This window comes from Amblyraja radiata, chromosome 37, assembly GCF_010909765.2.
Source record: "Amblyraja radiata isolate CabotCenter1 chromosome 37, sAmbRad1.1.pri, whole genome shotgun sequence".
NCBI lineage: Eukaryota > Metazoa > Chordata > Chondrichthyes > Rajiformes > Rajidae > Amblyraja > Amblyraja radiata.
The window spans coordinates 18,299,283-18,322,118 of NC_045992.1; the positions used below are offsets into that span (position 1 = coordinate 18,299,283).

Consider the following 22,836-nt stretch of genomic DNA (forward strand, 5'->3'; position numbering starts at 1 on the left):
CACAGGAGCCATATTTTAAGAATAATTGGTAAGCCATTTAGAACGAAAATGAGGAAAAACATTTTCACAAAGAGGGTTGTGAGTTTGTGGAATTCTCTGCCTCAGAGGGCGATGCCGGCTGGTTCTCTGGATGCTTTCAAGAGAGAGTTCTATAAAGCTCTTAGGGAGAAGGAGTTAAGCGATATGGAAAGACGGCAGGAATGGGGTACTCATTGGGGATGATCAGCCATGATCACATTGAATGGTGGTACTGGCTCGAGGGGCCGAATGGCCTAATCCTGCACCTATTGTCTAATGTCCATTGCCATATGTACATACAATGGCACGCAAAATGCTTACTTGGAGTAGCGTTATAACCTGAAAAGACAATACTCAGATAACATCATAGTTATTTAGTGTTTTGCAGAGTTTGATAGCCCGATGGGTGTTGGGAAGAAGCTGTCACGGTAGGGGACATCGGATTCCCCTGCGTTTCAGTCTTATTCGTAAACCACACCATTAACCAGGTTTGATTGATCACAATAGAGTGTTTCACAGGGATCTATGATCCGCTGTTTATAATATATATATATATGACTCGGACATAAATGTAGACGGTTGGTTCGTACGTTTGCAGTTGACACGAAGGTTGCTGGGATCATAGATTGCGTGTAAGAGTATCAAGGTTCACAGTGAGATATAGATCAGTTACAGAATTGAATGAATGAACGAATGAATGATACTTTATTGTCAAATGTACCTAGGGTACAGGTGCAGGGAAATACTTTGTGTTGCATACAACCTATGCAGTACGCAATTGTCTCCACGTGTTGGCGCCGACAATGTTACAAAACTACCCAACAGTCTTATCCTTTGCTTGTTGGTCACCGAAATTAGACAAAAATGCTGGAGAAACACAGCGGGTGAGGCAGAATCTATGGAGAGAAGGAATAGCGACGTTTCGGGTCGAGACCCTTCTTCAGAATCTGACCAGTATCTTTGCTTCAGACTGATGTGGGGGCGGGGAAATGAAAGGAAGAGACGGAGACAGTCGGCTTGTGGGAGAGCTGGGAAGGGGAGGGGAACGAGGGAGAAAGCAAGGACTATCTGAAATTGGATAAGTCAATGTTCATACCGCTGGGGTGTAAACTACCCAAGCGAAATATGAGGTGCTATTCTTCCAATCACTCTGGCATTGGCGGAGGCCCACGACAGAAAGGTCGGATTCAGAATGGGAGGGGCAATTGAAGCGCTGAACCGCCGGGAGATCAGGTTGGTGGGTTGGGCGCCCTCAGCCATTGTCGTTTTATTTCACGATAAAGCAAACACATCTTGCAGTTAATTGTCTCCAATAAATGTAGCCAAAGGGTTTGAAATGTATAAAATACTTAGATCCCCAAACATGCAGAGTATTCCTGAACTATTCGCTGGCTAGACATATGTTTGCTATTGATAATGGTTAAAGAAAGTGTCGCCCAACGTGGGGCTCGAACCCACGACCCTGAGATTAAGAGTCTCATGCTCTACCGACTGAACTAGCCGGGCATTGCTCTGAGTATTTGAATGTCAAATGTCATGAGAATCATCGTCTCAAAACACCAAGGATCTACCTCTGGTAAGAAAGTCTGTCTGCGGGTGTAGAAGATAATCACAAACGCGACGTTAATTAAACTTTCATGCGGCCCAAGGGGAACATCTCACTCTTTCCCCGTATAAATGTTATCGTCCATTCCTTTCCCATTTATGTAGCTGAGCTACATCCCGCCGTGTACCATGCACGACACCGCCCTGTTCTGAAGGGTGAGCTACATCCCGCCGTGTACCATGCACGACACCGCCCTGTTCTGAAGGGTGAGCTACATCCCGCCGTGTACCATGCACGACACCGCCCCGTTCTGAAGGGTGAACTACACGGACAATTTATTTTCCGACGACACGTCTGCGGTATTTGAGTGGAACCGGGGTACATGCTGGAAATTCAATGTCACATGCAGGCAGTAAGACCGTCAAAGAACACCGGAGCGAGGTGGAGGATAAATGCGTGGATGAGAGACTGGTGCAGTGGGTATGGATTCAAGTTTCTGGATCATTGGGACGTCTTTTGGGGAAGGTGCGACCTGTACAGAAAGGACGGGTTGCACTTGAACTCAAGGGGGACCAATATCCTGGCGGGGAGATTTGCAAAGGCTACTGGGGAGACTTTAAACTAGTATGGTTGGGGGGAGGGACTCAAATTGGGAAAGCTAGCAGTCAGTGTGTGTAGCAGGGGGCAGAGAATGGTAGCACTCTGACCCAAAATGTAGGGGAGAGAGAAGAAAAAGAAAATAATCAGAGAATAAGAGAGGGTGGGTTTCTTAAATGTGTATATTTTAATGCTAGGAGCATTGTAAGAAAAGTGGATGAACTTAGAGCCTGGATTGACACCTGGAAGTATGATGTTGTGGCGATCAGAGAAACATGGTTGCAGGAGGGCTGTGATTGGAAACTAAATATTCCAGGATTTCATTGCTTCAGGTGTGATAGAATTGGAGGGGCAAGAGGTGGAGGTGTTGCATTGCTTATCAGGGAAGATATTACAGCAGTGCTTTGGCAGGATAGATTAGAGGGCTCGTCTAGGGAGGCTATTTGGGTGGAACTGAGAAATGGGAATGGGGTAGCAACACTTATGGGGGTGTATTATAGACCGCCAAATGGGGAGCGAGAATTGGAAGAGCAAATATGTAAGGAGATTGCAGATATTAGTAGTAAGCACAAGGTAGTGATTGTGGGAGATTTCAATTTTCCACACATAGACTGGGAAACACATTCTGTAAATGGGCTGGATGGGTTGGAGTTTGTAAAATGTGTGCAGGATAGTTTTTTGCAACAATACATAGAAGTACCTACTAGAGAAGGGGCGGTACTGGACCTCCTGTTAGGTCCAGTGATCTTAAGGGGTTGGACAGGCTAGATGCAGGAAGATTGCTCCCGATGTTGGGGAAGTCCAGGACAAGTGGTCACAGCTTAAGGATAAGGGGGAAATCCTTTAAAACCGAGATGAGAAGAACTTTTTTCACACATAGAGTGGTGAATCTCTGGAACTCCCTGCCACAGAGGGTAGTCGAGGCCAGTTCATTGGCTATATTTAAGAGGGAGTTAGATGTGGCCCTTGTGGCTAAGGGGATCAGAGGGTATGGAGAGAAGGCAGGTACGGGATACTGAGTTGGATGATCAGCCATGATCATATTGAATGGCGGTGCAGGCTCGAAGGGCCGAATGGCCTACTCCTGCACCTAATTTCTATGTTTCTATGTTTCTATGAAATGAGATGGGTCAGGTGGCAGAGGTATGCGTTGGGGAACAGTTCGGGTCCAGTGATCACAATACCATTAGTTTCAATATAATTATGGAGAGGGACAAAACTGGACCTAGGGTTGAGATTTTTGATTGGAGAAAGGCTAACTTTGAGGAGATGCGAAAGGATTTAAAAGGAGTAAATTGGGACAGTTTGTTTTATGGGAAAGATGTGGAAGAGAAATGGAGTACATTTAAAGGTGAAATTTTAAGAGTACAGAATCTTTATGTCCCTGTTCGGTTGAAAGGAAATCGTAAAAATTGTAAAGAGCCATGGTTTTCAAGGGAAATTGGACACTTGGTTCGGAAAAAGAGGGAGATCTACAATAGTTATAGGCAGCATGGAGTAAATGAGGTGCTTGAGGAGTATAAAGAATGTAAAAAGAATCTTAAGAAAGAAATTAGAAAAGCTAAAAGAAGATATGAGGTTGCTTTGGCAAGTAAGGTAAAAGTAAATCCGAAGGGTTTCTACCGCTATATTAATAGCAAAAGGATAACGAGGGATAAAATTGGTCCATTAGACAGTCAGAGTGGCCAACTATCTGCAGAGCCAAAAGAGATGGGGGAGATATTGAACAGTTTCTTTTCTTCGGTATTCACCAAGGAGAAGGATATTGAATTATGTGAGGTAAGGGAAACAAGTAGAGTAGCTATGGAAACTATGAAGATCAAAGAAGAGGAAGTACTGACACTTTTGAGAAATATAAAAGTGGATAAGTCTCCAGGTCCGGATAGGATATTCCCTAGGACATTGAGGGAAGTTAGTGTAGAAATAGCAGGGGCTATGGCAGAAATATTTCAAATGTCATTAGAAACGGGAATAGTGCCGGAGGATTGGCGTACTGAGCATGTTGTTCCATTGTTTAAAAAGGGGTCTAAGAGTAAACCTAGCAATTATAGACCTGTTAGTTTGACGTCAGTGGTGGGCAAATTAATGGAAAGAATACTTAGAGATAATATATATAAGCATCTGGATAAACAGGGTCTGATTAGGAACAGTCAACATGGATTTGTGCCTGGAAGGTCATGTTTAACTAATCTTCTTGAATTTTTTGAAGATGTTACTATGGAAATTGATGAGGGTAAAGCAGTGGATGTTGTGTATATGGACTTCAGTAAGGCCTTTGACAAGGTTCCTCATGGAAGGTTGGTTAAGAAGGTTCAATGGTTGGGTATTAATGGTGGAGTAGCAAGATGGATTCAACAGTGGCTGAATGGGAGATGCCAGAGAGTAATGGTGGATGGTTGTTTGTCAGGTTGGAGGCCAGTGACGAGTGGGGTGCCAAAGGGATCTGTGTTGGGTCCACTGTTGTTTGTCATGTACATCAATGATGTGGACGATGGCGTGGTAAATTGGATTAGTAAGTATGCAGATGATACTAAGATAGGTGGGGTTGCGGGTAATGAAGTAGAGTTTCAAAGTCTACAGAGAGATTTATGCCAGTTGGAAGAGTGGGCTGAAAGATGGCAGATGGAGTTTAATGCTGATAAGTGTGAGGTGCTACATCTTGGCAGGACAAATCAAAATAGGACGTACATGGTAAATGGTAGGGAATTGAAGAATGTAGGTGAACAGAGGGATCTGGGAATAACTGTGCACAGTTCCCTGAAAGTGGAATCTCATGTAGATAGGGTGGTAAAGAAAGCTTTTGGTGTGCTGGCCTTTATAAATCAGAGCCTTGAGTATAGAAGTTGGGATGTAATGTTAAAATTGTACAAGGCATTGGTGAGGCCAATTCTGGAGTATGGTGTACAATTTTGGTCGCCTAATTATAGGAAGGATGTCAACAAAATAGAGAGAGTACAGAGGAGATTTACTAGAATGTTGCCTGGGTTTCAGCAACTAAGTTACAGAGAAAGGTTGAACAAGTTAGGGCTTTATTCTTTGGAGCGCAGAAGGTTAAGGGGGGACTTGATAGAGGTTTTTAAAATGATGAGAGGGATAGACAGAGTTGACGTGGAAAAGCTTTTCCCACTGAGAGTAGGGAAGTTTCAAACAAGGGGCCATGACTTGAGAATTAAGGGACTGAAGTTTAGGGGTAACATGAGGGGGAACTTCTTTACTCAGAGAGTGGTAGCTGTGTGGAATGAGCTTCCAGTGAAGGTGGTGGAGGCAGGTTCGTTTTTATCATTTAAAAATAAATTGGATAGTTATATGGATGGGAAAGGAATGGAGGGTTATGGTCTGAGCGCATGTATATGGGACTAGGGGAGATTATGTGTTCGGCACGGACTAGAAGGGTCGAGATGGCCTGTTTCCGTGCTGTAATTGTTATATGGTTATATGGTTATATGGTTATATGGTTAACGTTGAACCTTGATTGATCGGCACTGACGGCTGCATCACGAGCAAAAGCGTTGGAATAAATCATACATCATACAATCATAGCAAAAGGATTTGAGTATAGGAGCAGGGAGGTTCTACTGCAGTTGTACAGGGTCTTGGTGAGACCACACCTGGAGTATTGCGCACAGTTTTGGTCACCTAATCTGAGGAAATACATTCTTGCCATAGAGGGAGTACAGAGAAGGTTCACCAGACTGATTACAGGGATGTCAGGACTTTCATATGAAGAAAGACTGGATAGACTCGGTTTGTACTCGCTAGAATTTAGAAGATTGAGGGGGCATCTGATAGAAACGTACAAAATTCTTAAGGGGTTGGACAGGCTAGATGCAGGAAGATTGTTCCCGATGTTGGGGAAGTCCAGAACAAGGGGTCACAGTTTAAGGATAAAGGGGAAATCTTTTAGGACCGAGATGAGGAAAACTTTTTTCACACAGAGAGTGGTGAATCTGTGGAATTCTCTCCCGCAGAAGGTAGTTGAGGCCAGTTCATTGGCTATATTTAAGAGGGAGTTAGATGTGGCCCTTGTGGCTAAAGGGATCAGGTGGTATGGAGAGAAGGCAGGTACAGGATACTGAGTTGGATGATCAGCCATGGTCATATTGAATGGCGGTGCAGGCTAGAAGGGCCGAATTGCCTACTCCTGCACCTATTTTCTATGTTTCTATCTTTCTATGAACGTTGATTTAAATTTTAAAGTCTTAAATACATTGCCGAAACTTAAAGGTAGATAACGTCTAGTAAAGTCCGATTAAAGATAGTTGAAAGAAGGTCTACAATGAGATAGATGAAAGGTCATGACCGCTCTACAGCTGGTGAGAGGACGGACCAGTTGCCTTAAAACAGCTCTGATATATCATCTACACATTCCTTATCGAAGTCATTCCTAACTTCGCACCTGAACGTCCGTCGCGGTGAGTTTTATTGAAGCACTACAGTGGACTCCGCACTAAATTAAACGTGTCTCTATTTGATGCAGGAAAAATGTACCCGATGTTGGGGGAGTCCAGAACCCGGGGCCACAGTTTAAGAATAAGGGGTAGGCCATTGTGGACTGAGATGAGGGAAAACATCTTCACCCAGAGAGTTGTGAATCTGTGGATTTCTCTGCCACAGAAGGCAGTGGGGGCCAAATTACTGGATGTTTACAAGAGAAGGTTAGATTTAGCTCTTTGCGCCAAAGGAATCAAGGAATGTGGGGGAAAAGCGGGAACGGGATACTCATGTTGGATGATCAGGCATCATCAAAGAGAATGACGGTACTGGCTCGAAGGGCCGAATAGCCTGCTCCTGCACGTATTTTTCTACGTTTCTACGTTTTTCTACGAGTCTACGTTTGGTCTCACCGATGTAAAGAAGCCCACATTAGGAACAGCAGGTGCAGTTAATGTGGTCCGTGGAGGTACATGTGAACCTTTGTCTCGCCTGGAGGGTCTGCCGAAAACAATACTTGAAACACTAACCACAGAGCTGTCACGGAGTTGAGCGCTCTCAGCCGTTGCCGTTTTATTTCACGATAAAGAAAACCCATCTTCCAGTTAATCAGTGGGGGGGGGGGGGGGGGGGGGGGGGGGGGGGGGGGGGGGGGTTATTTTGAGAGGTGGGGACACCCCCCCCCCCCGCATGATTTGTGACCTGGACGCTACTGTCAGCCCCAGGTCGGCTCGCCTGCCCCAAACTCCGAAGACGTGCAGGTTTGTAGGATAAGTGCTTCGATAAATTGTACATTGTCCCTAGTGTGTCGGATGGTGCTAGTGTCCGGGATGATTGCTGGTCGGCGCGGACACGGTTGGACAAAGGATCTGCAGCGCCCAGCTCGGCTCGCCTGCCCCCGGACTGGCTGAAGTGCCCAGGTCAGCTCGCTTGCCCGAGGTTCGGCTTTAGCGCCTAGGTTTCCTGCGTTCCCCGTGACTGGCAGTGGCGCCCATGTCGGCTGGCAGGTCTGGTTGTAGCGCACCGGTCGCCTACGTGACCCGGGAATGGCTGCAGTTCCCAAGTCGCCTGCGTGCTCCGGAACTGGCTGCAGTTCCCAGTTCGCGAAAACGAATTGAAAACAAAAAATCGTCTGCGGGCCGGATGAATTTAAGTTGCGGGCCGGATCCGTTCCATGGGCCGGAGGTTGCCGAACCCCTGTCCTAGCCCCCTCCCCCCTCCCCCCTGTTTCAAAACCGATTTCCGCCTATGCTTGGTGTCCCTGGATGGTGTCAAGAGATGAAGAATAGAGACACGTGTTGCATCTACTACGGTTGCTGGGAATGGAATGGGAAGGGGATGGTTCAATGGATTATTTCATGCAGCTCAGCAAGACTATCCCCGTACATATGCATACTCATCCTAGTCAGTACTCTATACACAGAACAACCCACTGAGTCCAATACAAGAGGTGCCATTTTGCTGCAGCTGGTGACACGGGCCCGTTGCAGCCGTCACTTCCATTCCGGGTGTCCCGTAATCCGGTATCCCTCTCCACACCCGTCCTCTTCGGCCATAGTTCCCCCGAAGGGCACCTCCCGCAGCCGACCTCGAGGGCGCTGAAGGTAAGACCACTCGGTTCCTCCCCACCTTGAGGTGGGTGGGAAGAGATGTGTGAACTGTGGATGGAGCAGTCCCTGGGGAAGGCGGAAAGGAGTGGAGATGAGAAGATGTGATTAGTGGTGGCATCCCTCAGGAGGTGACGGGAATGGCGGAGGATAATGTGTTGGAAGCGAGTCTGGTGGCGTGAAATGTGAGGATTTTGGGAACTGTCCTTGTTGCGTCTGGGCGAACAGAAAGCAAGAGCAGAACTACGGGAGACTGAGGTGTGAGGCTCTCCTCTATGAAAGAAGAGGAAAACCACCGTCCCTTGAGTAAGGAAATATCACCTATCCGAGTTTGGGACACCTCCCCTCCTCGCAACCGATTTGCAGTCTGAAGAACCATCTCCACCCTTTACCGTTTTCGCAAAGGCCGTTCCCTGCACAACTCCTTGGTCCGATCTCCATCCCTTTCTGCAGATACCGTTTTCTCCGCAACTCCCTGGTGAACACGCTTCCCACCGAAACCTCCCCCTTCCCAGAAACTTGCCCCTGAATCTGCAGGAGATGCAACACCAATCCCAATGCCAGGGATTATTTCACCAGCTCAGCAAGACTATCCCCGTACATATGCATACATGTGCATCAACTAGAAACATATAATTTAGATAATTTAAAATAATTTCACTGCGAAAACCTCAGGAACGGTGTATCCGAGCGGGACAGACAGCACAGTCATAACAACCGGATGGGACAGAGAGTAAGAAATGAAGAAAGAATGATGGAGAAAAATGGATGATGTGAACGTGAGAAAAGAAAGCAAAGCCTGCAAACGGTGTGAGGTGAGAGATAAAAACAACGAAATTAGCACAAAGGAGCCCACACGCTAAGAATGTTTCTGTCAGAGCAGAGTGGCGCAGCGGAAGCGTGCTGGGCCCATAACCCAGAGGTCGATGGATCGAAACCATCCTCTGCTATTCTCTATCAATGGATACTTTTGAGAAAAAAACGTCCGTTCAAACGCGTGCACAACATATATTTCGTTTCATTCGGGGAAATACCTATTTCAACAAAAGGCTTGGCCTCATTGCATCATTTGAAGAGTTTTATTGGAGAATCGGTGGGTGACACCACGGTCCCCGTTGTGCTCGGCCGTTGACCAATCTATATTACTGAAAGTCTGATCTTGATCGCTTTTGGCTCGCTGTGGTATGATTTCCGAGAGAACGGCGCCACCTTCGGTCGTCATTTTTGCCCACATCGCTCAGAACCCCCCTCCGCCTTTCTGGACCGGAGGAATTTTCTCTTCGATGAAAAATCTGAGAGTAATATTTATGTCTTTTAATAATTTGCCATTATCTCTGCTGCCCCTGCTGGAGGGAGGGGGAGGGACTACAAAACCAGGAAATGGTGTGCCTCATTGAGTCTCTGCAAGATGGAGGAAGCCAGGGGGTCACGTCTCTCTGAGCTCTGAATAACACTGAACACATGTCTACTCAACTGTGAGTGCCCTTAATGTGGTTAGAAAATGAAAATATGGTTGGTTTGAAGTAAAAAGGCACTGCCTGCAAATGGTTGTTTTGGGGGTTTAGGTTGAAGTAAAAAGGCACTGCCTGCAAATGGTTGCTTGGGGCGGTTTGGGTTGAAGTGAAAAGGCACTGCCTGCAAATGGTTGTTTGGGGTGTTTGGGTTGAAGTGAAAAGGCACTGCCTGCAAATGGTTGTTTGGGGGGTTTGGGTTGAAGTGAAAAGGCACTGCCTGCAAATGGTTGTTTGTCTAAACTTGACAACTTCCTGTTTGCACTATATTGATTTTAGATAAAACGCTACCACTTACGGCTGGGATTTTTGGCCATCTTACTCAGTCCCCCTCTGCTCATCAGGTGCAGATGATTCTTCCCATCAATGAAAAACAAAAGTGTTATTAGTGTTTAAAAAATGTTGAGAATCTCTCTCCTGTCAATCACGCCATGAAGGCCACTCCTTTTCCGGTGGGAGGGAGAGGGGTTATAAAACCCGGAAGCGTGGGTGTGGCTCCGGGAAGCATGGGGAGGCAGAGGTCACGACTCTGTCTGAGCCAAGAATCAACTGAACACACTGAATGTCTATTGAACTGTGAGTGTGGTGTTTTGTGTAGTTTTATGGTGGTTTTTATGGTGGTTTCACCCTGCTTGAAGTAGGATGAAACTGCATCTGAATTTGGTGGCCTTGCACCCTGCTTGAAGTGGTATGAAACTGCACTTGAATTTTGTGGCGTTGCACGCTGCTCGAAGAGGTATTAAACTGCACTTGAATTTGGTAGCCTTGCACCCTGCTTGAAATGGTATGAAAATGGATTTGAGGTTGGTGGCCTTGCACTCTGTTTGAAATGGAATTTCAAGGAATAGCCGTGAGTCAACTGCCAGCCGACCAGCCGTGAGTGAGCTGCCAGCACATCAGGCTTGAGGAACTGAGCTGCCACCCCAAGAATCCATTTGGCCCACAATGTCCATACTAGCCCCCTGGAAACCAGTAGTCGCTGCAGCCAACAGCACCACCGCTCCTGAAAGCCGGATCGCGGAAGAAGCCGAGACCACAAATGTCAAACAGTGAGAAGTGAATGTTTGAAAGTTGCAGATTTTTGGTCAAAGAAAATCTAAGGCTATTCACATAAAATTCTGCAACGTTATGTAACTAACCCACAAACAACACTTTTCCCCACTTTCCGCTTCGACTCGCATCCACGTCTCCTTCTCCTTTTCCTTCTCCCTCCCCTTCCCACTACATATATTATGCTGCTTCATAAGGAAAGGCATATGGCGGTTCCTCATTAGTATAGAAACATAGAAACATAGAAATTAGGTGCAGGAGTAGGCCATTCGGCCCTTCGAGCCTGCACCGCCATTCAATATGATCATGGCTGATCATCCAACTCAGTATCCCGTACCTGCCTTCTCTCCATACCCTCTGATCCCCTTAGCCACAAGGGCCACATCTAACTCCCTCTTAAATATAGCCAATGAACTGGCCTCGACTACCCTCTGTGGCAGGGAGTTCCAGAGATTCACCACTCTCTGTGTGAAAAAAGTTCTTCTCATCTCAGTGGTTAGTATCCCCGCCTGTCACGCGGGAGACCGGGGTTCAATTCCCCGATGGGGAGAACATTTTCGTGGTTCTAAACTTAACTGGAAATCGAAGGCGTATTTTGCACATCTTTGTTTATAAATGGTGACAGCTTCAAATATGCTTTTGCTGAATTGATCGGTTTATTGAATATTCCGAATTAACATCATACATACAGTACATGAGCTCAGAAACAGGCCCTTCGGCCCACAATATCGGTGTCTAACATAATGCCAAATTAATGTAATCGACTCTGAAGAAGGGTGTCAATCCGAAACGTCCCATTAATTCTCTCCAGCGATGCAGCCTGTCCCGCTGTGTTACTTCAGCTTTTTGTGTCTATCATCTTTACTCATCTTTAATCTAATTTACTTGCCCACCTATGATCTCTATCCGCCCCAATCCAATTTTATACAGTGCATTTTTGAAATATTCTTAAATGACACTAACGTATCTGCTTCCTCCACCACTCCTAGCAGCGCATTCAAGGCACCCGCCTCTCTCCATCCCACACATCTCCTTTACCGCCCTCACGTTAAAGCTATGGCCTCAAGTGATTGAGATTTCCACCATGGGATAAAGATTCTCAGTCTACCCTGTCTATATCTCTCAAAATTTACGTTGGGAACCCCTGCTCTAATAATGAAACATCTTAAATAAATCTAAAGTAATTCCTAAGAACACAGCAAGTATGATAGTTGATGTCTCTAATTTCTGGTAACCCTTGCATTCCCTCTCTCCCCCAGTCCCTCCACCACCCCAGTCGTTTTGATAGTTTCACTGTTCTTATCCCTTCGTTTTCACCTCTTCCTCAGTCAACAATGGACCATTGTGGGCTCTTTGGTCATCAGAGTAATCTCTGCTTTGTCCCGTAACTTTGTCAAATTACTCACATCCCTGAATCTCAGTTTGAAGTACGGTCTCGATCCGAAACGTAGCCTATTCATTTTGTTCCAGAGATGCTATCGGGCCCGCTGAGTTACTCCAGCATGTTGTATCTCTCTTCGGTGTAAACCAGCATCTGCAGTTCCATCCTACACACAATAATTGCTGTCATCTCTCTCAGCACCGGGCTTTCAAATATCTGTCTGTCACGTTCACCCCTTCTACATCTGGTGATTCCTTCCCAGCGTGCTATCGCCAGCACCCATAAGTATGATTTACCAGCTGCCCTGTAATGCCTGCATAAATTCGACTACTTTTAACCTCTTTTGATTTCAATGTAAAGATCCGCATGCATTTGATATAATTGATTTGATTGGCCATGCACCTTCAAATGGCCTTGTAATCGTCAGTATGCAGACACTTAAGATCACTGGCACAGAAACTTCACTGCCCGGTGTAAAGTGTCCGATGAATGGAATTCTCCCTCCGGTAGCGTGTCTCACTGTCTCGCCATCGGGTCATCACGGCCCAGGACCGGAATTCAATAAATGGCTCTTAACATCATCGCCCCCTCCCTTATCAGCTGGATGGCATTGTGAACTGCGAGGAGGGTGATATGAGGATGCAGGGCGCTTGGACAAGTTGTGTGTGTGGACAGGCGCACAGCAGATGCAGTTTAATGTGGATAAATATGAGGTTATACACTTTGATGGCGAAAACAGGACGTTAGATTATTATCTAAACGGTGTCAAGTTGGGAAAAGGGGAAGTGATCTGAGGTCCTTGTTCGTCAGTCACTGAAAGTTAGCATGCAGGTACAGCAGACAGTGAGGAAAGTTGGCTTTCATAACAAGAGTTGAGTATTGGAGCAAATAGGTCCTTCTGCAGTTGTACAGGGCCCCAGTGAGACCTCGCCTGGAATATTGTATGCAGTTTTGGTCTCCAAACTTGATCACATTGAAAGGCGGTGCTGGCTCGAATGGCCGAATGGCCTACTCATGCACCTATTGTCTATTGTCTATTGCCCAATCCATGCTATTGAGGGAATGCAGCGTAGTTTCACCAGGTTAAATGCCGGGACGGCGGGACTGTCATATGTTGATAGATTCGAGCGGCTGGGCTTGTTTGTACTTTGGAATTTAGAAGGATTAGAGGAGATCTTATTGAAACATATAAGATTATTAAGGGTTTAGACACGCTAGTGGCAGGAAACATGTTCCCAATGTTGGATGAATCCAGACACAGGAGCCATATTTTAAGAATAATTGGTAAGCCATTTAGAACGAAAATGAGGAAAAACATTTTCACAAAGAGAGTTGTGAGTTTGTGGAATTCTCTGCCTCAGTGGGCGATGGCGGCTGGTTCTCTGGATGCTTTCAAGAGAGAGTTCTATAAAGCTCTTAGGGAGAAGGAGTTAAGCGATATAGAGAGAAGGCAGGAATGGGGTACTCATTGGGGATGATCAGCCATGATCACATTGAATGGTGGTACTGGCTCGAGGGGCCGAATGGCCTAATCCTGCACCTATTGTCTATTGTCCATTGCCATATGTACATACAATGGCACGCAAAATGCTTACTTGGAGTAGCGTAATAACCTGAAAAGACAATACTCAGATAACATCATAGTTATTTGTAGTTTTGCAGAGTTTGATAGCCTGATGGGTGTTGGGAAGAAGCTGTCACGGCAGGGGACATCGGATTCCCCTGCGTTTCAGTCTTATTCGTAAACCACACCATTAACCAGGTTTGATTGATCACAATAGAGTGTTTCACAGGGATCTATGATCCGCTGTTTATAATATATATATATATGACTCGGACATAAATGTAGACGGTTGGTTCGTACGTTGGCAGTTGACACGAAGGTTGCTGGGATCATAGATTGCGTGTAAGAGTATCAAGGTTCACAGTGAGATATAGATCAGTTACAGAATTGAATGAATGAACAAATGAATGATACTTTATTGTCAAATGTACCTAGGGTACAGGTGCAGGGAAATACTTCGTGTTGCATACAACCTATGCAGTACGCAATTGTCTCCACGTGTTGGCTCCGACAATGTTACAAAACTACCCAACAGTCTTATCCTTTGCCTGTTGGTCACCGAAATTAGACAAAAATGCTGGAGAAACACAGCGGGTGAGGCAGAATCTATGGAGAGAAGGATTAGCGACGTTTCGGGTCGAGACCCTTCTTCAGAATCTAACCAGTATCTTTGCTTCAGACTGATGTGGGGGACGTTTCTACGTTTTTCTACGAGTCTACGTTTGGTCTCACCGATGTAAAGAAGCCCACATTAGGAACAGCAGATGCAGTTAATGTGGTTCGTGGAGGTACATGTGAACCTTTGTCTCACCTGGAGGGTCTGCCGAAAACAATACTTGAAACACTAACCACAGAGCTGTCACGGAGTTGAGCGCTCTCAGCCGTTGCCGTTTTATTTCACGATAAAGAAAACCCATCTTCCAGTTAATCCGTGGGGAGGGGGGGGGGTATTTTGAGTACCCCCCCCGCATGATTTGTGACCTGGACGCTACTGTCAGCCCCAGGTCGGCTCGCCTGCCCCACACTCCGAAGACGTGCAGGTTTGTAGGATAAGTGCTTCGATAAATTGTACATTGTCCCTAGTGTGTCGGATGGTGCTAGTGTCCGGGATGATTGCTGGTCATCGCGGACACGGTGGGACAAAGGACCTGCAGCGCCCAGCTCGGCTCGCCTGCCCCCGGACTGGCTGAAGTGCCCAGGTCACCTCGCTTGCCCGAGGTCCGGCTTTAGCGCCTAGGTTTCCTGCGTTCCCCGTGACTGGCAGTGGCGCCCATGTCGGCTGGCAGGTCTGGTTGTAGCGCACCGGTCGCCTACGTGACCCGGGAATGGCTGCAGTTCCCAAGTCGCCTGCGTGCTCCGGAACTGGCTGCAGTTCCCAGTTCGCGAAAACGAATTGAAAACAAAAAATCGTCTGCGGGCCGGATGAATTTAAGTTGCGGGCCGGATCCGTTCCGTGGGCCGGAGGTTGCCGACCCCCTGTCCTAGCCCCCCCCTCCCCTGTTTCAAACCCGATTTCCGCCTATGCCTGGTGTCCCTGGATGGTGTCAAGGGAGGAGGAATAGAGACACGTGTTGCATCTACTACGGTTGCTGGGAATGGAATGGGAAGGGGATGGTTCAATGGATTATTTCAGCAGCTCAGCAAGACTATCCCCGTACATATGCATACTCATCCTAGTCAGTACTCTATACACAGAACAACCCACTGAGTCCAATACAAGAGGTGCCATTTTGCTGCAGCTGGTGACACGGGCCCGTTGTAGCCGTCACCTCCATTCAGGGTGTCCCGTAATCCGGTATCCCTCTCCACACCCGTCCTCTTCAGCCATAGTTCCCCCGAAGGGCACCTCCCGCAGCCGACCTCGAGGGCGCTGAAGGTAAGACCACTCGGTTCCACCCCACCTTGAGGTGGGTGGGAAGAGATGTGTGAACTGTGGATGGAGCAGTCCCTGGGGAAGGCGGAAAGGAGTGGAGATGAGAAGATGTGATTAGTGGTGGCATCCCTCAGGAGGTGACGGGAATGGCGGAGGGTAATGTGTTGGAAGCGAGTCTGGTGGCGTGAAATGTGAGGATCTTGGGAACTGTCCTTGTTGCGTCTGGGCGAACAGAAAGCAAGAGCAGAACTACGGGAGACTGAGGTGTGAGGCTCTCCTCTATGAAAGAAGAGGAAAACCACCGTTCCTTGAGTAAGGAAATATCACCTATCCGAGTATGGGACACCTCCCCTCCTCCCAACCGATTTGCAGTCTGAAGAACCATCTCCACCCTTTACCGTTTTCGCAAAGGCCGTTCCCTGCACAACTCCTTGGTCCGATCTCCATCCCTTTCTGCAGATACCGTTTTCTCCGCAACTCCCTGGTGAACACGCTTCCCACCGAAACCTCCCCCTTCCCAGAAACTTGCCCCTGAATCTGCAGGAGATGCAACACCAATCCCAATGCCAGGGATTATTTCAGCAGCTCAGAAAGACTATCCCCGTACATATGCATACATGTGCATCAACTAGAAACATATAATTTAGATAATTTAAAATAATTTCACTGCGAAAACCTCTGGAACGGTGTATCCGAGCGGGACAGACAGCACAGTCATAACAACCGGATGGGACAGAGAGTAAGAAATGAAGAAAGAATGATGGAGAAAAATGGATGATGTGAACGTGAGAAAAGAAAGCAAAGCCTGCAAACGGTGTGAGGTGAGAGATAAAAACAACGACATTAGCACAAAGGAGCCCACACGCTAAGAATGTTTCTGTCAGAGCAGAGTGGCGCAGCGGAAGCGTGCTGGGCCCATAACCCAGAGGTCGATGGATCGAAACCATCCTCTGCTATTCTCTATCAATGGATACTTTTGAGAAAAAAACGTCCGTTCAAACGCGTGCACAACATATATTTCGTTTCATTCGGGCAAATACCTATTTCAACAAAAGGCTTGGCCTCATTGCATCATTTGAAGAGTTTTATTGGAGAATCGGTGGGTGACACCACGGTCCCCGTTGTGCTCGGCCGTTGACCAATCTATATTACTGAAAGTCTGATCTTGATCGCTTTTGGCTCGCTGTGGTATGATTTCCGAGAGAACGGCGCCACCTACGGCCGTCATTTTTGCCCACATCGCTCAGAACCCCCCTCCGTCTTTCTGGACCGGAGGATTTTTCTCATCGATGAAAAATCTGAGAGTAATATTTATGTTTTTGAATAATTTGCCATTATCTCTGCTGCCCCTGCTGGAGGGAGGGGGAGGGACTACAAAACCAGGAAGTGGTGTGCCTCACTGAGTCTCTGCAAGATGGAGAAAGCCAGGGGGTCACGTCTCTCTGAGCTCTGAATAACACTGAACACATGTCTACTCAACTGTGAGTGCCCTTAATGTGGTTAGAAAATGAAAATATGGTTGGTTTGAAGTAAAAAGGCACTGCCTGCAAATGGTTATTTTGGGGGTTTAGGTTGAAGTAAAAAGGCACTGCCTGCAAATGGTTGTTTGGGGGTTTGGATTGAAGTGAAAAGGCACTGCCTGCAAATGGTTGCTTGGGGGGTTTGAGTTGAAGTGAAAAGGCATTGACTGCAAATGGTTGTTTGGGGTGTTTGGGTTGAAGTGAAAAGGCACTGCCTGCAAATGGTTGTTTGGGGTGTTTGGGTTGAAGTGAAAAGGCACTGCCTGCAAATGGTTGTTTGGGGGGTTTGGGTTGAAGTGAAAAGGCACTGCCTGCAAATGGTTGTTTGTCTAAACTTGACAACTTCCTGTTTGCACTATATTGATTTTAGATAAAACGCTACCACTTACGGCTGGGATTTTTGGCCATCTTACTCAGTCCCCCTCTGCTCATCAGGTGCAGATGATTCTTCCCATCAATGAAAAACAAAAGTGTTATTAGTGTTTAAAAAATGTTGAGAATCTCTCTCCTATCAATCACGCCATGAAGGCCACTCCTTTTCCGGTGGGAGGCAGAGGGGTTATAAAACCCGGAAGCGTGGGTGTGGCTCCGGGAAGCATGGGGAGGCAGAGGTCACGACTCTGTCTGAGCCAAGAATCAACTGAACACACTGAATGTCTATTGAACTGTGAGTGTGGTGTTTTGTGTAGTTTTATGGTGGTTATTATGGTGGTTTCACCCTGCTTGAAGTAGGATGAAACTGCATCTGAATTTGGTGGCCTTGCACCCTGCTTGAAGTGGTATGAAACTGCATTTGAATTTTGTGGCGTTGCACCCTGCTCGAAGAGGTATTAAACTGCACTTGAATTTGGTGCCCTTGCACCCTGCTTGAAATGGTATGAAAATGGATTTGAGGTTGGTGGCCTTGCACTCTGTTTGAAATGGAATTTCAAGGAATAGCCGTGAATCAACTGCCAGCCGACCAGCCGTGAGTGAGCTGCCAGCACATCAGGCTTGAGGAACTGAGCTGCCACCCCAAGAATCTATTTGGCCCACAATGTCCATACTAGCCCTCTGGAAACCAGTAGTCCCTGCAGCCAACAACACCACCGCTCCTGAAAGCCGGATCGCGGAAGAAGCCGAGACCACAAAAGTCAAACAGTGAGAAGTGAATGTTTGAAAGTTGCAGATTTTTGGTCAAAGAAAATCTAAGGCTATTCACATAAAATTCTGAAACGTTATGTAACTAACCCACAAAGAACACTTTTCCCCACTTTCCGCTTCGACTCGCATCCACGTCTCCTTCTCCTTTTCCTTCTCCCTCCTCTTCCAACTACATATATTATGCTGCTTCATAAGGAAAGGCATATGGCGGTTCCTCATTAGTATAGTGGTTAGTATCCCCGCCTGTCACGCGGGAGACCGGGGTTCAATTCGCCGATGGGGAGAACATTTTCGTGGTTCTAAACTTAACTGGAAATCGAAGGCGTATTTTGCACATCTTTGTTTATAAATGGTGACAGTTTCAAATATGCTTTTGCTGTATTGATCGGTTTATTGAATATTCCGAATTAACATTATACATACAGTACATGAGCTCAGAAACAGGCCCTTCGGCCCACAATATCAGTGTCTAACATAATGCCAAATTAATGTAATCTACTCTGAAGAAGGGTGTCAATCCGAAACGTCCCATTAATTCTCTCCAGCGATGCAGCCTGTCCCGCTGTGTTACTTCAGCTTTTTGTGTCTATCATCTTTACTCATCTTTAATCTAATTTACTTGCCCACCTATGATCTCTATCCGCCCCAATCCAATTTTATACAGTGCATTTTTGAAATATTCTTAAATGACACTAACGTATCTGCTTCCTCCACCACTCCTAGCAGCGCATTCAAGGCACCCGCCTCTCTCCATCCCACACATCTCCTTTACCGCTCTCACGTTAAAGCTATGGCCTCAAGTGATTGAGATTTCCACCCTGGGATAAAGATTCTCAGTCTACCCTTTCTATATCTCTCAAAATTTACGTTGGGAACCCCTGCTCTAATAATGAAACATCTTAAATAAATCTAAAGTAATTCCTAAGAACACAGCAAGTATGATAGTTGATGTCTCTAATTTCAGGTAACCCTTGCATTCCCTCTCTCCCCCCGCCCCTCCACCATCCCGGTCGTTTTGATAGTTTCACTGTTCTTATCCCTTCGTTTTCACCTCTTCCTCAGTCAACAATGGACCATTGTGGGCTCTTTGGTCATCAGAGTAATCTCTGCTTTGTCCCGTAACTTTGTCAAATTACTCACATCCCTGAATCTCAGTTTGAAGTACGGTCTCGATCCGAAACGTCGCCTATTCATTTTGTTCCAGAGATGCTATCGGGCCCGCTGAGTTACTCCAGCATTTTGTGTCTCTCTTCGGTGTAAACCAGCATCTGCAGTTCCATCCTGCACACAATAATTGCTGTCATCTCTCTCAGCACCGGGCTTTCAAATATATGTCTGTCACGTTCACCCCTTCTACATCTGGTGATTCCTTCCCAGCGTGCTATCGCCAGCACCCATAAGTATAGAAACATAGAAACATAGAAATTAGGTGCAGGAGTAGGCCATTCGGCCCTTCGAGCCTGCACCGCCATTCAATATGATCATGGCTGATCATCCAACTCAGTATCCCGTACCTGCCTTCTCTCCATACCCTCTGATCCCCTTAGCCACAAGGGCCACATCTAACTCCCTCTTAAATATAGCCAATGAACTGGCCTCGACTACCCTCTGTGGCAGGGAGTTCCAGAGATTCACCACTCTCTGTGTGAAAAAAGTTCTTCTCATCTCGGTTTTAAAGGATTTCCCCCTTATCCTTAAGCTGTGACCCCTTGTCCTGGACTTCCCCAACATCGGGAGCAATCTTCCTGCATCTAGCCTGTCCAACCCCTTAAGAATTTTGTAAGTTTCTATAAGATCCACTCTCAATCTCCTAAATTCTAGAGAGTATAAACCAAGTCTATCCAGTCTTTCTTCATAAGACAGTCCTGACATCCCAGGAATCAGTCTGGTGAACCTTCTCTGCACTCCCTCTATGGCAATAATGTCCTTCCTCAGATTTGGAGACCAAAACTGTACGCAATACTCCAGGTGTGGTCTCACCAAGACCCTGTACAACTGCAGTAGAACCTCCCTGCTCCTATACTCAAATCCTTTTGCTATGAAAGCTAACATACCATTCGCTTTCTTCACTGCCTGCTGCACCTGCATGCCCACTTTCAATGACTGGTGTACCATGACACCCAGGTCTCGCTGCATCTCCCCTTTTCCTAGTCGGCCACCATTTAGATAATAGTCTGCTTTCCTGTTTTTGCCACCAAAATGGATAACCTCACATTTATCCACATTATACTGCATCTGCCAAACATTTGCCCACTCACCCAGCCTATCCAAGTCACCTTGCAGTCTCCTAGCATCCTCCTCACAGCTAACACTGCCCCCCAGCTTAGTGTCATCCGCAAACTTGGAGATATTGCCTTCAATTCCCTCATCCAGATCATTAATATATATTGTAAATAGCTGGGGTCCCAGCACTGAGCCTTGCGGTACCCCACTAGTCACTGCCTGCCATTGTGAAAAGGACCCGTTTACTCCTACTCTTTGCTTCCTGTTTGCCAGCCAGTTCTCTATCCACATCAATACTGAACCCCCAATGCCGTGTGCTTTAAGTTTGTAAACTAATCTCTTATGTGGGACCTTGTCGAAAGCCTTCTGGAAGTCCAGATACACCACATCCACTGGTTCTCCCCTATCCACGCTACTAGTTACATCCTCGAAAAATTCTATAAGATTCGTCAGACATGATTTACCTTTTGTAAATCCATGCTGACTTTGTCCAATGATTTCACCACTTTCCAAATGTGCTGCTATCCCATCTTTAATAACTGACTCTAGCAGTTTCCCCACTACCGATGTTAGACTAACTGGTCTGTAATTCCCCGTTTTCTCTCACCCTCCCTTCTTAAAAAGTGGGGTTACGTTTGCTACCCGCCAATCCTCAGGAACTACTCCAGAATCTAAAGCGTTTTGAAAGATTATTACTAATGCATCCACTATTTCTGGAGCTACTTCCTTAAGTACTCTGGGATGCAGCCTATCTGGCCCTGGGGATTTATCGGCCTTTAATCCATTTAATTTACCCAACACCACTTCCCGGCTAACCTGCATTTCACTCAATTCCTGGGGCCAAGGAAAGAGCGTTCACGTCGCGGCCCTGTTTCAACCAATCTTTCCACCACCACGCACAAGAAGCACAAGAAGCGCAAGACAGACACCATTGTGCAGATGCCAAGAAGTGTGTTCAGCTCTGGCTGAACAACTTCTAATCTTGTCTGTGGACTCGATAAGAAGAAGACTCAATTCCTCCAACTCCTTTGACCCGCGGTCCCCTGCCATTTCCGGCAGATTATTTATGTCTTCCTTAGTGAAGACGGAACCAAAGTAGTTATTCAATTGGTCCGCCATCTCCTTGTTCCCCATGATCAACTCACCCGTTTCTGACTGCAAGGAACCTACATTTGTTTTAACTAAACTCTTTCTTTTCACATATCTATAAAAACTTTTGCAGTCAGTTTTTATGTTCCCTGCCAGTTTTCTTTCATAATCTATTTTTCCTTTCCTAATTAAGCCCTTTGTCCTACTCTGCTGGTCTCTGAATTTCTCCCAGTCCTCCGGTATGCTGCTTTTTCTGGCTAATTTGTACGCATCATCCTTCGCTTTGATACTATCCCTGATTTCCCTTGTTATCCACGGATGCACTACCTTCCCTGATTTATTCTTTTGCCAAACTGGGATGAACATTTTTTGTAGTTCATCCATGCAGTCTTTAAATGTCTTCCATTGCATATCCACCGTCAACACTTTTAGAATTAATTGCCAGTCAATCTTGGCCAATTCACGTCTCATACCCTCAAAGTTACCTTTCTTTAAGTTCAGAACCATTGTTTCTGAATTAACAATGTCACTCTCCATCCTAATGAAGAACTCAACCATATTATGGTCACTCTTGCCCAAGGGGGCACGTACAACAAGACTGCTAACTAACCCTTCCTCATTACTCAATACCCAGTCTAAAATAGCCTGCTCTCTCGTTGGTTCCTCTTAACGTTGATCCTCTACTCGTATGATTTACCAGCTGCCCTGTAATGCCTGCATAAATTCGACTACTTTTAACCTCTTTTGATTTCAATGTAAAGATCCGCATGCATTTGATATAATTGATTTGAATGGCTATGCACCTTCAAATGGCCTTGTAATCGTCAGTATGCAGACACTTAAGATCACTGGCACAGAAACCTCGCTGCCCGGTGTAAAGTGTCCGATGAATGGAATTCTCCCTCCGGTAGCGTGTCTCACTGCCTCGCCATCGGGCCATCACGGCCCAGGACCGGAATTCAATAAATGGCTCTTAACATCATCGCCCCCTCCCTTGTCAGCTGGATGGCATTGTGAACTGCGAGGAGGGTGATATGATGATGCAGGGCGCTTGGACAAGTTGTGTGTGTGGGCAGGCGCACAGCATATGCAGTTTAATGTGGATCAATATGAGGTATACACTTTGATGGCGAAAACAGGACGTTAGATTATTATCTAAACGGTGTCAAGTTGGGAAAAGGGGAAGTGATCTGAGGTCCTTGTTCGTCAGTCACTGAAAGTTAGCATGCAGGTACAGCAGACAGTGAGGAAAGTTGGCTTTCATAACAAGAGTTGAGTATTGG

General features: G+C 46.3%; 4 non-coding genes across 4 annotated transcripts; 3 read left to right on the forward strand and 1 right to left on the reverse strand.

Annotated features, from left to right (window-relative positions):
- Positions 1–1,451: 1,451 nt before the first annotated feature.
- trnak-cuu lies at positions 1,452–1,524 on the reverse strand. The gene has a single exon. It is a non-coding gene; the product is annotated as a tRNA-Lys (tRNA).
- Positions 1,525–9,077: 7,553 nt separating this feature from the next.
- Positions 9,078–9,149, forward strand: trnam-cau. The gene has a single exon. It is a non-coding gene; the product is annotated as a tRNA-Met (tRNA).
- A 7,313-nt stretch (positions 9,150–16,462) lies between these two features.
- trnam-cau lies at positions 16,463–16,534 on the forward strand. Its single transcript has one exon. It is a non-coding gene; the product is annotated as a tRNA-Met (tRNA).
- A 1,919-nt stretch (positions 16,535–18,453) lies between these two features.
- trnad-guc lies at positions 18,454–18,525 on the forward strand. The gene has a single exon. It is a non-coding gene; the product is annotated as a tRNA-Asp (tRNA).
- The last annotated feature ends 4,311 nt before the right edge of the window (positions 18,526–22,836 follow it).